The sequence below is a fragment of the Hyla sarda genome (assembly GCF_029499605.1).
Source record: "Hyla sarda isolate aHylSar1 chromosome 1 unlocalized genomic scaffold, aHylSar1.hap1 SUPER_1_unloc_1, whole genome shotgun sequence".
In the NCBI taxonomy this organism is placed as follows: domain Eukaryota; kingdom Metazoa; phylum Chordata; class Amphibia; order Anura; family Hylidae; genus Hyla; species Hyla sarda.
The window spans coordinates 1,286,758-1,302,299 of record NW_026607570.1 but is presented as its reverse complement, the minus strand read 5'-3'; the positions used below and the strand labels follow the sequence as shown (position 1 = coordinate 1,302,299).

Below are 15,542 nucleotides of genomic sequence, written 5' to 3'. Positions count from 1 at the left end.
CTGTAGCATTAATATTGTTCAGATCTTTTCCTGTCGGAATGTCCTCCTTATTCTGCTCATCACCGCTCACATCTGTCTCTGGAGCATTAATATTGTTCAGATCTTCACCCTGATTCATAAGATGTGGAAGAAATATTGTAAACATCATTAGACAGTAGGAGAAGTCACGTGGGATGTTATAGATGAGCAGGAGATGAGGAGTCATGGAGGGTGAGGGGACTGACCACAAGAGCTTCACAGCCCTTCTACAGATCATAGGGAATATCTCCATCTACCTGATCATCCTGTGGAAGAAGAGGACGGGGACACCTCTCTGGTGCTGTTCTCTTACTGGATCTGACTGTAGGGAACACATACAGAGACTGAATTCATTCTTTACATACAAATAATGAGAGGACGTGTGTATATAGTCATGTCTATTACCTGGTGATGTGAGGGGCTGCTGATCCTCCATCATGACCTGATCCTTGTACTGATCCTTGTGTCCTTCTACATACTCCCACTCCTCCATGGAGAAATAGACCGCCACGTCCTGACACCTTATAGGAACCTGACACATAATGATACAGTCATCACCCCGACCCCTCCAGTGGTGTTACTGTATAATGTCCCAGCATTCCCAGCAGTGTCACCTCTCCAGTCATCACCAGACCCCTCCATTACTGTATAATGTCCCAGCAGTGTCACCTCTCCAATCATCACCAGACCCCTCCATTACTGTATAATGTCCCAGCATTCCCAGCAGTGTCACCTCTCCAGTCATCACCAGACCCCTCCATTACTGTATAATGTCTCAGCAGTGTCACCTCTCCAATCATCACCAGACCCCTCCATTACTGTATAATGTCCCAGCATTCCCAGCAGTGTCACCTCTCCAGTCATCACCAGACCCCTCCATTACTGTATAATGTCCCAGCAGTGTCACCTCTCCAGTCATCACCAGACCCCTCCATTACTGTATTATATCCCAGCAATGTCACCTCTCCAGTCATCACCAGACCCCTCCATTACTGTATAATGTCCCAGCAGTGTCACCTCTCCAGTCATCACCAGACCCCTCCATTACTGTATAATGTCCCAGCAGTGTCACCTCTCCAGTCATCACCAGACCCCTCCATTACTGTATAATGTCCCAGCAGTGTCACCTCTCCAGTCATCACCAGACCCCTCCATTACTGTATAATGTCCCAGCATTCCCAGCAGTGTCACCTCTCCAGTCATCACCAGACCCCTCCATTACTGTATAATGTCCCAGCAGTGTCACCTCTCCAGTCATCACCAGACCCCTCCATTACTGTATTATATCCCAGCAATGTCACCTCTCCAGTCATCACCAGACCCCTCCATTACTGTATAATGTCCCAGCAGTGTCACCTCTCCAGTCATCACCAGACCCCTCCATTACTGTATAATGTCCCAGCAGTGTCACCTCTCCAATCATCACCAGACCCCTCCATTACTGTATAATGTCCCAGCATTCCCAGCAGTGTCACCTCTCCAGTCATCACCAGACCCCTCCATTACTGTATAATGTCCCAGCAGTGTCACCTCTCCAATCATCACCAGACCCCTCCATTACTGTATAATGTCCCAGCATTCCCAGCAGTGTCACCTCTCCAGTCATCACCAGACCCCTCCATTACTGTATAATGTCCCAGCAGTGTCACCTCTCCAATCATCACCAGACCCCTCCATTACTGTATAATGTCCCAGCATTCCCAGCAGTGTCACCTCTCCAGTCATCACCAGACCCCTCCATTACTGTATAATGTCCCAGCAGTGTCACCTCTCCAGTCATCACCAGACCCCTCCATTACTGTATTATATCCCAGCAATGTCACCTCTCCAGTCATCACCAGACCCCTCCATTACTGTATAATGTCCCAGCAGTGTCACCTCTCCAGTCATCACCAGACCCCTCCATTACTGTATAATGTCCCAGCAGTGTCACCTCTCCAGTCATCACCAGACCCCTCCATTACTGTATAATGTCCCAGCCGTGTCACCTCTCCAGTCATCACCAGACCCCTCCATTACTGTATAATGTCCCAGCAGTGTCACCTCTCCAGTCATCACCAGACCCCTCCATTACTGTATAATGTCCCAGCAGTGTCACCTCTCCAGTCATCACCAGACCCCTCCATTACTGTATAATGTCCCAGCAGGGTCACCTCTCCAGTCATCACCAGACCCCTCCATTACTGTATAATGTCCCAGCAGTGTCACTTCTCCAGTCATCACCAGACCCCTCCATTACTGTATAATGTCCCAGCAGTGTCACCTCTCCAGTCATCACCAGACCCCTCATTACTGTATAATGTCCCAGCAGTGTCACCTCTCCAGTCATCACCAGACCCCTCCATTACTGTATAATGTCCCAGCAGTGTCACCTCTCCAGTCATCACCAGACCCCTCCATTACTGTATAATGTCCCAGCAGTGTCACCTCTCCAGTCATCACCAGACCCCTCCATTACTGTATAATGTCCCAGCATTCCCAGCAGTGTCACCTCTCCAGTCATCACCAGACCCCTCCATTACTGTATAATGTCTCAGCAGTGTCACCTCTCCAGTCATCACCAGACCCCTCCATTACTGTATAATGTCCCAGCATTCCCAGCAGTGTCACCTCTCCAGTCATCACCAGACCCCTCCATTACTGTATAATGTCTCAGCAGTGTCACCTCTCCAGTCATCACCAGACCCCTCCATTACTGTATAATGTCCCAGCAGTGTCACCTCTCCAGTCATCACCAGACCCCTCCATTACTGTATAATGTCCCAGCAGTGTCACCTCTCCAGTCATCACCAGACCCCTCCATTACTGTATAATGTCCCAGCAGGGTCACCTCTCCAGTCAGCAGCTCCATCATCTTGTTGATGAGTTCTAGGATCTTCTGTTCATCCATTTCCTCATGTATCAGGGAGTGAGGTGGGGGCCCCTGGATTGGCCTCAGGGTTCTTCCCCATCCTTCACACACAGGGGCCCGACAGCGCCCACTAGAGGACTTCTTCACTACTGTGTAATCCTGTGTATGGAGAGACACATTAATATCACTACATACATTCCCAGAATCCCTCACCTCTCCAGTCATATCCATCTGTTATTACATAGATAAGAATGAGGTCATGTGACATCACTCCCAGAATCCCTCACCTCTCCAGTCATATCCATCTGTGATTACATAGATAAGAATGAGGTCATGTGACATCACTCCCAGAATCCCTCACCTCTCCAGTCATATCCATCTGTTATTATATAGATAAGAATGAGGTCATGTGACATCACTCCCAGAATCCCTCACCTCTCCAGTCATATCCATCTGTTATTACATAGATAATAATGAGGTCATGTGACATCACTCCCAGAATCCCTCACCTCTCCAGTCATATCCATCTGTTATTACATAGATAAGAATGAGGTCATGTGACATCACTCCCAGAATCCCTCACCTCTCCAGTCATATCCATCTGTTATTACATAGATAAGAATGAGGTCATGTGACATCACTCCCAGAATCCCTCACCTCTCCAGTCATATCCATCTGTTATTACATAGATAAGAATGAGGTCATGTGACATCACTCCCAGAATCCCTCACCTCTCCAGTCATATCCATCTGTTATTACATAGATAAGAATGAGGTCATGTGACATCACTCCCAGAATCCCTCACCTCTCCAGTAAGCCGGAAGAGTATCTGTAGGGTGAGGTTTATGATCCTGTCAGCCATCTTGTTCCTGTCTCTCTCCATGGTTGATGGGTCATCCAGGAGAATTCTCTTATATAGAAGATATCAGCAGAGGATTCTGGATTGGAGAAACCTGAAGGGAAGAAGAGGAGACGATGAGAAATGGCGGCTGCTAATAGAAACAACAACAGAGAAAGAGACAAATACATAGAAAGTTCTGGATCTTGTGATCTTCTTCCTTAAGTCATAAAACCTTGTGTACCTGAAGGGGTTAATAGTAATGTCCCCTCCCCCAGCGCTCCTGATGTCACCACAACCGTATATACCTCCACCTGCAGACTGTACAGGAGCCGTGCGCTTACAGGACCTGCGATGATGTCACCGTCATGTGATCAGTCACATGGAGGAGGAGGAGTCACATGATCAGGGGCTGCTGCTCTAGGCTCATCTGCTCAGTGTATGCAGGACTCTGCTGTCACATGACCATTATCACAGGTCCTTCAACTACAATCTCTTCTATCCAGCACTACACAACCCCGCCCACAACTGTCACATGATCCTCCCCACAGGTCCTTTACCCACAGTCATATCTAAACTGCTAAACTTTGCCCCCAAATGTACTGGTCACATGATTGTGACATCATCACAGGTCCTACACCTCCAGCATGTAGCAGATACAGAGCAGGTCCTGGTGGGGCAGTCACTGCTGTTGTGTTGTGTGTGAAGATCTCTCAGAAAAGCAGCCCTGATCATGTGACTCCTCCTCCTCCATGTGACTGATCACATGACGGTGACATCATCGCAGGTCCTGTAAGCACACGGCTCCTAAACAGATACAGGTATGTGTGTGCGGTCACCATCAGATCAGGATTATTGGGGATGTTATTGACCCTTAAAAGACTAGTGCAGTGACAAATAACATCCTCTATCCAAAGGATAGGGGATAAGTTATAGATTGCGGGTGTCCAACCGCTGGGATCCCCCGCGATCTCCTGTACGGGGTCACGGCAGTTTGCAGCAAGCGCGCGATCCGACCCCCACAGGAAGCAGCTGCCGAAGCTCCCCCTCCATGTACTTCTATGGGATACATGTTGGGGGCGTTTTGGCCGCCATTCCGTGCAGTGGTTGGCACGCCCCCTTCCTGCGGACTGTCGGGGCCCCGTACAAGAGATCGCAGGGGGTCCCAGCAGTCAGACCCTTGCGATCTCTAACTTGTCCCCTATCCGTTGGTTATTTTTTTTTTACTACAGAACTCCTTTAACCCCTTAAGGACCGGGGGGGTTTCCGTTTTTGTACTTTCGTTTTATGCTCCTTACCTTTAAAAAATCATAACTCTTTAAATTTTGCACCTAAAAATCCATATTATGGATTGTTTTTTGTGCCACAAATTCTACTTTGTAATGACGTCAGTCATTTTGCCCAAAAATTTATGGTGAAGCGGGAAAAAAAATCATTGTGAGACAAAATTGAAAAAAAAAACACCGTTTTGTAATTTTGGGGGCTTCCGTTTCTACGCAGTGCATATTTCGGTAAAAATGACACCTGATATGTATTCTGTAGGTCCATACGATTAAAATGATACCCTACTTATATAGGTTTGATTTTGTACTTCTGGAAAAAATCATAACTACATGCAGGAAAATTAATACATTTAAAATTGTCATCTTCTGACCCCTATAATTTTTTATTTTTCCGTGTATGGGACGGTATGAGGACTCATTTTTTGCGCCGTGATTTGAAGTTTTTAACGGTACCATTTTTGCATTGATAGGACTTATTGATCGCTTTTTATTCATTTTAAAATTATATAAAAAGTGACCAAAAATGTACTATTTTGGACTTTGGAATTTCTTTGCGCGTACGCCATTGACCGTGCGGTTTAATTAACAATATTTTTTTATAATTCGGACATTTCCGCACGCGGCGATACCACATATGTTTATTTTTATTTACACTGTTTTTTTTTTTTATGGGAAAGGAGGGTGATTCAAACTTTTAATAGGGGAGGGGTTAAATGATCTTCACTTTTTTTTTCCACTTTTTTTTTTTTTGCAGTGTTATAGGTCCCATAGGGACCTATAACACTGCACACACTGATCTTTTACAGGGACCTATAACACTGCACTCACTGATCTTTTACATTGATTATTATTATCCCATAGGGACCTATAACACTGCACACACTGATCTTTTACATTGATCAATGGTTTCTCATAGGAAACCAGTGATCGATGATTCTGCCGCTTGACTGCTCATGCCTGGATCTCAGGCACGGAGCAGTCATTTGGTGATCGGACAGCGAGGAGGCAGGTAGGGACCCTCCTGCTGTCCTGTAAGCTGTTCGGGATGCCGCGATTTCGCCGCGGCTATCCCGAACAGCCCACTGAGCTAACCGGCACTTTTTACTTTCACTTTTAGCCGCGTGGCTCAGCTTTGAGCGCACGGCTAAAGGGTTAATAGTGCGCAGCACCCCGATCAGTGCCGCGCGCTATTAGCGGCGGGTCCTGGCTTCACTATGACGCCGGGCCCGCCGTGATATGATGCGGGGTCACCGTGGGACACTCCCTCCGTCTGGAGAAGAAAAGGTTTAGTCTAAAGGGGCGGCACGCCTTCTTTACCGTGAGGACTGTGAATTTATGGAACGGTCTACCTCAGGAACTGGTCACAGCAGGAACAATTAACAGCTTTAAAGCAGGGTTAGATACATTCCTGGAACAAAATAACATTAATGCTTATGCAGAATTATAAAACTACATCCCTTTCCCTTATCCCCTTACATCCTTCCCTTCAATCCCCTGGTTGGACTTGATGGACGAATGTCTTTTTTCAACCATACTAACTATGTAACTAACTATGTAACTATGACCAAGGACGTACTCATACGTCCTTGGTCCTTAAGGGGTTAAGAACATGCAGTACATTTACGCCCTGCGTCCCATATGGGATTTAGAGCTTAGGAGCTATACGCAGCCAGGACTCACCGCTAATAATTAACCCATTAAAGGGGTACTCTGCTGTCCCAGTGGTTGTGTCACAGGGGGTTGTGTCACAGCCATGCCCCTCGTTCCGTCACGCCCTCTCAATGCAGGTCTATGGAATGAGGCGTGTTTATATGGTGAAGGGCTGCAGGTCACCTCCCTGCCCATCCTGTCATCTGGTTAATTTCTTCTCTGGGTATTAGCCATTTCTTCCATACAGCAATCTAAGATGGCCGCCTCTGTGGTCCTGGTGGCTGCTTCTACCTCCTTCCTTACGGCCGCACAGCCTGCACACGAGGCACAGTGGTAACATATGGTCTCTCCTCAGAGGATTCTCCCTCAGCCTTCTCTGCTCGGGGCCCCTCTGTTCCTTCCACTTTGTTACCACAAACAACGTGTTCCAGATGAAACGGGTCTATAACGTGGTTACCTGGAGGGACAACATCCACGTCAGGATTCAAACTCCCGACACAGTGTCGTCCCAACCCTGGAGACCAGATTGGCTTTCTGCCCGGATTCTGGACAATTATGTAACATTCCGGGACAATAATTCCCAGTGTGACGCGGATCCATTCAACTATGATCCCACCAACGCTTTATGTGAACTAAAGTACGAAAAGCACAGAGAAGTGTCATGTGACCGTGTCACAAAAGTCTTTACACCCCTGAGGGGAGGCACAATGGTTTGTTTGTGTCTCGTTGTTGTAATGTTTCCGCCATGTTTGCTCTGAGTGAAGGTCTTTACACCCCTGAGGGGAGGCACAATGGTTTGTTTGTGTCTCGTTGTTGTAATGTTTCCGCCATGTTTGCTCTGAGTGAAGGTCTTTACACCCCTGAGGGGAGGCACAATGGTTTGTTTGTGTCTCGTTGTTGTAGTGTTTCCGCCATGTTTGCTCTGAGTGAAGGTCTTTACACCCCTGAGGGGAGGCACATTGGTTTGTTTGTGTCTCGTTGTTGTAGTGTTTCCGCCATGTTTGCTCTGAGTGAAGGTCTTTACACCCCTGAGGGGAGGCACAATGGTTTGTTTGTGTCTCGTTGTTGTAATGTTTCCGCCATGTTTGTTCTGAGTGAAGGTCTTTACACCCCTGAGGGGAGGCCCAATGGTTTGTTTGTGTCTCGTTGTTGTAGTGTTTCCGCCATGTTTGCTCTGAGTGAAGGTCTTTACACCCCTGAGGGGAGGCACATTGGTTTGTTTGTGTCTCGTTGTTGTAGTGTTTCCGCCATGTTTGCTCTGAGTGAAGGTCTTTACACCCCCTGAGGGGAGGCACAATGGTTTGTTTGTGTCTCGTTGTTGTAATGTTTCCGCCATGTTTGGTCTGAGTGAAGGTCTTTACACCCCTGAGGGGAGGCACAATGGTTCGTTTGTGTCTCGTTGTTGTAATGTTTCCGCCATGTTTGGTCTGAGTGAAGGTCTTTACACCCCCTGAGGGGAGGCACAATGGTTTGTTTGTGTCTCGTTGTTGTAATGTTTCCGCCATGTTTGCTCTGAGTGAAGGTCTTTACACCCCCTGAGGGGAGGCACAATGGTTCGTTTGTGTCTCGTTGTTGTAATGTTTCCGCCATGTTTGGTCTGAGTGAAGGTCTTTACACCCCCTGAGGGGAGGCACAATGGTTTGTTTGTGTCTCGTTGTTGTAATGTTTCCGCCATGTTTGCTCTGAGTGAAGGTCTTTACACCCCTGAGGGGAGGCACAATGGTTTGTTTGTGTCTCGTTGTTGTAATGTTTCCACCATGTTTGCTCTGAGTGAAGGTCTTTACACCCCTGAGGGGAGGCACAATGGTTTGTTTGTGTCTCGTTGTTGTAATGTTTCCACCATGTTTGCTCTGAGTGAAGGTCTTTACACCCCTGAGGGGAGGCACAATGGTTTGTTTGTGTCTCGTTGTTGTAATGTTTCCGCCATGTTTGCTCTGAGTGAAGGTCTTTACACCCCTGAGGGGAGGCACAATGGTTTGTTTGTGTCTCGTTGTTGTAATGTTTCCGCCATGTTTGCTCTGAGTGAAGGTCTTTACACCCCTGAGGGGGGGGGCACAATGGTTTGTTTGTGTCCCGTTGTTGTTATGTTTCCGCCATGTTTGCTCTGAGTGAAGGTCTTTACACCCCCTGAGGGGAGGCACAATGGTTTGTTCGCAGTGGGATACATGCAATGAAGGAATATCAGGTCTAGATGTCCTCAGTCCACTATGAGAGAAGGTGAGATGAGGTAAAGCCGCTCACAATAAGCGTATACGTATGTATATAATAGAAGGTGATGTGAGGAAATCCTTGGGATTAGTAGGACGCAGAAGTTCTCGATCCTGTGTGGAAATATCCCAGATGGATGATCCCTTTATCAGTGATTCCAGTGTGGTGTCACCAAATCTCTTATATGTGTAACTGTTTATTGTCTGGAGTCATGATATTTGGCGCCCTCCAGTGGTCAGGGTAAACACCTAGTTGGCATCAGAATAACTGACCATAGTTAAAATAGGATGGTAAGAGAAGGTGTGTGACATAGGACAGTGACCTCCTGACCTCCGACCATGACAGGTCACATCTACTGGATGATGAAGAATCCTCAGACACTTTGTCCACCATTTCCCTCTTCTCACCACTCGTGGCTTCTGGTATTACCTGGATAACATGGACGGTGGATTCCTGTCTCCATATTCTACCCATCCCCCATGACTCCGCCCCAGACTATGATGGATCCCCTGACTAGGTTTACAGCCTCCATGATTGTGACTATAATGTCTCCTCAGATGTTTCCCCAGATTATCTCCAGGAAATGGATTTTATTTCTCCATAGAATCTGGTGCGGTTTATCATCGTCTCCTCTTCTTCCCTTCAGGTTTCTCCAATCCAGGATCCTCTGCTGATATCTTCTATATAAGAGAATTCTCCTGGATGACCCATCAACCATGAAGAGAGACAGGAACAAGATGGCCGACAGGATCATAAACCTCACCCTACAGATACTCTTCCGGCTTACTGGAGAGGTGAGGGATTCTGGGAGTGATGTCACATGACCTCATTCTTATCTATATAATAACAGATGGATATGACTGGAGAGGTGAGGGATTCTGGGAGTGATGTCACATGACCTCATTCTTATCTATGGAATAACAGATGGATATGACTGGAGAGGTGAGGGATTCTGGGAGTGATGTCACATGACCTCATTCTTATCTATATAATAACAGATGGATATGACTGGAGAGGTGAGGGATTCTGGGAGTGATGTCACATGACCTCATTCTTATCTATGTAATAACAGATGGATATGACTGGAGAGGTGAGGGATTCTGGGAGTGATGTCACATGACCTAATTCTTATCTATGTAATAACAGATGGATATGACTGGAGAGGTGAGGGATTCTGGGAGTGATGTCACATGACCTCATTCTTATCTATGTAATAACAGATGGATATGACTGGAGAGGTGAGGGATTCTGGGAGTGATGTCACATGACCTCATTCTTATCTATGTAATAACAGATGGATATGACTGGAGAGGTGGGGGATTCTGGGAGTGATGTCACATGACCTCATTCTTATCTATGTAATAACAGATGATATGACTGGAGAGGTGAGGGATTCTGGGAGTGATGTCACATGACCTCATTCTTATCTATGTAATAACAGATGGATATGACTGGAGAGGTGAGGGATTCTGGGAATGTATGTAGTGATATTAATGTGTCTCTCCATACACAGGATTACACAGTAGTGAAGAAGTCCTCTAGTGGGCGCTGTTGGGCCCCTGTGTGTGAAGGATGGGGAAGAACCCTGAGCCCAATCCCGGGGCCCCCACCTCACTCCCTGATACATGAGGAAATGGATGAACAGAAGATCCTAGAACTCATCAACAAGATGATGGAGCTGCTGACTGGAGAGGTGACCCTGCTGGGACATTATACAGTAATGGAGGGGTCTGGTGATGACTGGAGAGGTGACCCTGCTGGGACATTATACAGTAATGGAGGGGTCTGGTGATGACTGGAGAGGTGACACTGCTGGGACATTATACAGTAATAAAGGGGTCTGGTGATGACTGGAGAGGTGACTCTGCTGGGAATGCTGGGACATTATACAGTAATGGAGGGGTCTGGTGATGACTGGAGAGGTGACCCTGCTGGGACATTATACAGTAATGGAGGGGTCTGGTGATGACTGGAGAGGGGACACTGCTGGGACATTATACAGTAATGGAGGGGTCTGGTGATGACTGGAGAGGTGACACTGCTGGGACATTATACAGTAATGGAGGGGTCTGGTGATGACTGGAGAGGTGACACTGCTGGGACATTATACAGTAATGGAGGGGTCTGGTGATGACTGGAGAGGTGACACTGCTGGGACATTATACAGTAATGGAGGGGTCTGGTGATGACTGGAGAGGTGACACTGCTGGGACATTATACAGTAATGGAGGGGTCTGGTGATGACTGGAGAGGTGACACTGCTGGGACATTATACAGTAATGGAGGGGTCTGGTGATGACTGGAGAGGTGACACTGCTGGGACATTATACAGTAATGGAGGGGTCTGGTGATGACTGGAGAGGTGACACTGCTGGGACATTATACAGTAATGGAGGGGTCTGGTGATGACTGGAGAGATGACACTGCTGGGACATTATACAGTAATGGAGGGGTCTGGTGATGACTGGAGAGGTGACACTACTGGGACATTATACAGTAATGGAGGGGTCTGGTGATGACTGGAGAGGTGACACTGCTGGGGCATTATACAGTAATGGAGGGGTCTGGTGATGACTGGAGAGGTGACACTGCTGGGACATTATACAGTAATTGAGGGATCTGGTGATGACTGGAGAGGTGACACTGCTGGGACATTATACAGTAATGGAGGGGTCTGGTGATGACTAGAGAGGTGACACTGCTAGGACATTATACAGTAATGGAGGAGTCTGGTGATGACTGGAGAGGTGACACTGCTGGGACATTATACAGTAATGGAGGGGTCTGGTGATGACTGGAGAGGTGACACTGCTGGGACATTATACAGTAATGGAGGGGCCTGGTGATGACTGGAGAGGTGACACTGCTGGGACATTATACAGTAATGGAGGGGTCTGGTGATGATTGGAGAGGTGACACTGCTGGGACATTATACAGTAATGGAGGGGTCTGGTGATGACTGGAGAGGTGACACTGCTAAGAATGCTGGGACATTATACAGTAATGGAGGGGTCTGGTGATGACTGGAGAGGTGACACTGCTGGGAATGTTGGGACATTATACAGTAATGGAGGGGTCTGGTGATGACTGGAGAGGTGACACTGCTGGGACATTATACAGTAATGGAGGGGTCTGGTGATGACTGGAGAGGTGACACTGCTGGGACATTATACAGTAATGGAGGGGTCTGGTGATGACTGGAGAGGTGACACTGCTGGGACATTATACAGTAATGGAGGGGTCTGGTGATGACTGGAGAGGTGACACTGCTGGGAATGCTGGGACATTATACAGTAATGGAGGGGTCTGGTGATGACTGGAGAGGTGACACTGCTGGGACATTATACAGTAATGGAGGGGTCTGGTGATGACTGGAGAGGTGACACTGCTGGGAATGCTGGGACATTATACAGTAATGGAGGGGTCTGGTGATGACTGGAGAGGTGACACTGCTGGGACATTATACAGTAATGGAGGGGTCTGGTGATGACTGGAGAGGTGACACTGCTAGGACATTATACAGTAATGGAGGGGTCTGGTGATGACTGGAGAGGTGACACTGCTGGGAATGCTGGGACATTATACAGTAATGGAGGGGTCTGGTGATGACTGGAGAGGTGACACTGCTGGGACATTATACAGTAATGGAGGAGTCTGGTGATGACTGGAGAGGTGACACTGCTGGGACATTATACAGTAATGGAGGGGTCTGGTGATGACTGGAGAGGTGACACTGCTGGGACATTATACAGTAATGGAGGGGTCTGGTGATGACTGGAGAGGTGACACTGCTGGGATATTATACAGTAATGGAGGGGTCTGGTGATGACTGGAGAGGTGACACTGCTGTAACATTATACAGTAATGGAGGGGTCTGGTGATGACTGGAGAGGTGACACTGCTGGGACATTATACAGTAATGGAGGGGTCTGGTGATGACTGGAGAGGTGACACTGCTGGGAATGCTGGGACATTATACAGTAATGGAGGGGTCTGGTGATGACTGGAGAGGTGACACTGCTGGGAATGCTGGGACATCATACAGTAACACCACTGGAGGGGTCGGGGTGATGACTGTATCATTATGTGTCAGGTTCCTATAAGGTGTCAGGACGTGGCGGTCTATTTCTCCATGGAGGAGTGGGAGTATGTAGATGGACACAAGGATCAGTACAAGGATCAGGTGATGATGGAGGATCAGCAGCCCCTCACATCACCAGGTAATAGACATGACTATATACACACGTCCTCTCATTATTTGTATGTAAAGAATGAATTCAGTCTCTGTATGTGTTCCTTACAGTCACATCCAGTAAGAGAACAGCACCAGAGAGGTGTCCCCGTCCTCTTCTTCCACAGGATGATCAGGTAGATGGAGATATTCCCTATGATCTGTAGAAGGGCTGTGAAGCTCTTGTGGTCAGTCCCCTCACCCTCCATGACTTCTCATCTCCTGCTCATTTATAACATCCCACATGACTTCTCCTACTGTCTGATGACTTTTACTATATTTCTTCCATATTTTATGAGTCAGGGAGAAGATCTGAACAATATTAATGCTTCAGAGACAGATGTAAGCAGTGATGAGCAGTATAAGGAGAACATTTCTACAGGGAAAGATCTGATCTATATTAATGCTACAGACATAAAGGAAGAAGAGACAGACGTGAGCAGTGATGAGCAGTATAAGGAGGACATTCCTACAGGGAAAGATGTGATCTATATTAATGCTACAGACATAAAGGAAGAAGAAGAAGAGACAGATGTGAGCGGTGATGAGCAGTATAAGGAGGACATTCCTACAGGGAAAGATCTGATCTATATTAATGCTACAGACATAAAGGAAGAAGAAGAAGAGACAGATGTGAGCAGTGATGAGCAGAATGAGAATGAAATTCCTACAGGGAACTGCCCAGGTGAGTAGTAAAAGTCACAGATTCTGCTCAGTCACTGACTAATAATTTTATATGGAATTTTGTTTAAAGGGGTACTCCGATGGAAATTAATTATTTTAATCTACTGGTTCTCGAAATTTATTCAGTATTGTACATTACTTATATTTAAAAATCTTAATCATTCCAGTACTCATCAGCTGCTGTATGCTCCAGAGGGAGTTGTCTAGTTTTTTCCAGTCTGACCACACTGCTCTCTGCTGACACCTCTGTTCATGTCAGAAACTGGTCAGAGCAGGAGAGGTTCGCTATGAGGATTTGCTTCTGCTGTGGACAGTTCCTGACCTGGACAGAGGTGTCAGCAGAGAGAACTGTGGGGCCACAATCACATTACAGTCTTATCCAAAGTAACTTATAGAGAATCTGACCCCTTGTTCTCCACACTAAAGCCAATATACGGGGTTATAGTGGGGTAAACAGCTTTACAAAGAGGGGTCACTTACTCACATCCGTGTAGTATATGCAGAGTTCCGGCGCTGTAATCTTTAGCTGCATTGCTACGTTGCGAGAGATTGTTCTGTATTACAAACTGGAGAAATGTGAATTCCACGAAGGTCACAAACGTTTTCCACCCTGAAAGCTGCCGTCACCACAGCTCCCATCCTGGGTCACCACAACCCAGCTTTCCCGTTCATACGATGCGTCTGAGACAGAATAGGTGTCTCACCTTCCTACCCCAGAGAGACCATTTTATCCTTATAGCTTTATTACCAGGAAACTTTCCTCAGTGGCCATCATTTGTCCCTCAAGGAGTGGCCGCACTTGTCTGTGGGTACTACCGGACCTATTCTAATTCTTATGGAGCACAAACACTTCATTTACCTCCCTGCGGCCAAATGTTTATCTCTAGGACAGGCTAGGTGGGCTCTCTTCCTCTTCTCCCCATTTTATTATGTGTCTCCTTTCTTCTTGGCACTAAGAACACTAAGGCCGGGTTCAAATGGCTGAAAATGTGCGGAATGAACACCCAGAAAACACGGGCGACATTCCGCAGATTTGAAGGATCCGATGGTCGTCTCATTTCTGAGCGGAATCTGCAGGAAGAATAAACAAGTCTATCTGGACTTTCCGTCGTGTGCACAGTGCAGCAGAATCTTATAGAAGTCGCCTCGACAGCACATATACTAAAATCTTATGGAAATCAAGCGGACTCTGCTGCAGCTTAGTGTCCGTGTGGAATATTCCTGCAGAATTCTGCGGTGTGAACATAACCTAAAGCTGATGCCCTGTCTCATACCAGTCATACCTGCTGACCGTATTCTAGCACTATATGTAGTACTGTCACCTGCCTGTTGGGGGCCCCATTCTCACCGCTATAAGCTCTGCTCCTGTTCTGACCTCTATAACTTTTATATTTTTCCACCTACGGATCTGTATTAGGGTTTATTGTTTGCGCCATGAGCTGTAGTTTTTTGTAGGTTTTTTCTCTGGGATTAATAAATAAATAGGTCGGACAGACGAGGTGCGGCTATCTGGCTGCCCACTTGTTCCATATGGTTTGGGAATCTCCTCTGTAAGTTCCTGATACTGCTCATTCATACAGTGTACGGGTTTATCTATTGGAGCCTATAACTTGCCTGTTGGGTCTTCTAGGATGTGGAGCGGAGCCCTCTGGGATTGGCCAGAAAACTCATTGTTCAGTATTGGATTAGAGCCGCTCCTCCTACTGAGTTTTTGGACTAAATGGGTATCAAGCTTTTCTTCTCCTCGCCCCACAACCCACAATCTATTGTTACCATGGA

The 15,542-nt window shown here is 47.0% G+C and overlaps 1 long non-coding RNA gene across 1 annotated transcript; it reads right to left on the bottom strand.

Moving 5' to 3' along the window:
* Positions 1-2,939: 2,939 nt before the first annotated feature.
* Positions 2,940-4,125, bottom strand: LOC130297914 (uncharacterized). The gene is made up of 3 exons (XR_008849730.1): positions 3,952-4,125; positions 3,675-3,822; positions 2,940-3,028 (listed from the first exon to the last, which is right to left on the bottom strand). It is a non-coding gene; the product is annotated as an uncharacterized LOC130297914 (long non-coding RNA).
* Positions 4,126-15,542: the final 11,417 nt, after the last annotated feature.